Source organism: Dipodomys ordii, unplaced genomic scaffold (genome assembly GCF_000151885.1).
Source record: "Dipodomys ordii isolate 6190 unplaced genomic scaffold, Dord_2.0 Scaffold243, whole genome shotgun sequence".
Taxonomy (NCBI): Eukaryota; Metazoa; Chordata; class Mammalia; order Rodentia; family Heteromyidae; genus Dipodomys; species Dipodomys ordii.
The window spans coordinates 711363-712824 of NW_012267459.1; the positions used below are offsets into that span (position 1 = coordinate 711363).

The 1462-nt window shown below is 42.1% G+C and overlaps 1 protein-coding gene across 1 annotated transcript in view; it reads right to left on the bottom strand.

The window, feature by feature from the left end:
• LOC106000805 (phospholipid-transporting ATPase IB-like) overlaps window positions 1-1462 on the bottom strand; it is a 114237-nt gene that overhangs the window by 83209 nt on the left and 29566 nt on the right. The window lies entirely within an intron of this gene.

A 1462-nucleotide genomic window follows, 5' to 3' on the forward strand; every position in this document is an offset into this window, starting at 1 on the left:
TTTTTCTTTTTGCTTATGTGGTGCTGAGGAATCGAACCCAGGGCCTCATGCATGCAAGGCAAGCACTCTACCACTGAGCCACCTTCCTAGCCCCATTTTTGAGACTTTTTGGAAAAGAACTGACTACCTGAAAAATCCTATACATTTGACTTAAATAATGTAATGAGAGCTTAGTAAAGTGGTTGTATAAAAGATCAATATATAAAAAGACCTTGCCAGTTGATTATACCATTCACTCACAAGAGAATATATGGCTCTGAGATAAACATTTGGATAAGGCTTGTGGTGAGCATGCATTTTCATTTCAATGGGGTAAATCTATAGGGGTGCAATTATGAGTCCAATAATGGGTGCATACTTAATTTTGCATAAAAACTGCCATACCACTGGCCTAAAATCATGAGACTAACTGATCATGTACTGGAATCCTCAAAATTGTGAACTGAAATACATTTCTTCTCTTTTGTGATTTGATTATCTTAGATGTGTTGTGATAATGATGAACAACTGGTTAAGGTAATGCTCTATACCAAGGTAACTCTTCCTTTCTGTCCCACTCTTTCTATGAGGTTTTATAACGAATGCATATTGAAGTTGGTCAAATGCTTTGTGCTGATTGATAAGAACACATGATTTTTCTTCTTAAATCTGTTAGGTACTCACACAGAATGATTTTTCAATTGGTAAGACAACTCTGTATGTTTAGAACACAGCTTTATAATTTGTTTAATAATAGTTTAATTTTTTTTGTTGTTGTTGTTGGTCGTGGGGGCTGAACTCTAGGCCTGGGTACTGTCCCTCAGCTCTTCAGATCAGGGCTAGCACCCTACCACTTGAACCACAGTGCCACTTCTAGCTTTTTTCTGCTTATGTAGTACGGTGGAATAAAACCCAGGGCCTTATGCATGCAAGGCAAGCACTCTACCCCTGAGTCAACTTCCCAGCTCAATAGTTTAATTTTTATCAATTTTATTTTTTTGTTTATGTGATACCAAGGAATTGAACTCAGGGCTTCATGCAAGCATTCTACCAACAAGCCACAGCTCCACTTCTGTTTTGGGTGGTGGGGGTAGTTAATTGGAGATAAGAGTCACACTGACTTTACTGCCTGGGCTGTCTCCTGAGTAGCCAGGATTACAGGCATGAGCCACTTGCTCCCAGCTCATCTCTGCATTCTTTTTTTTGTTGTTGTTGGTCGTGGGGCTTGAACTCTGGGCCTGGGCGCTGTCCCTCAGCTCTTCGGCTCAAGGCGAGCGCTCTACCACTTGAGCTACAGCGCTACTTCTGGTTTTCTGGTGGTTTATTGGAGATAGGAGTCTCATGGTCTTTCCTGCCTGGGCTGGCTTTGAACCGAGATCCTGAGATCTCAGCCTCCTGAGTAGCTAGGATTACAGGCATGAGCCACCAGCGCCCGGCTTCATCTCTGCATTCTTTTTTTTTGGGGGGGGGTCCAGTTGTGGGG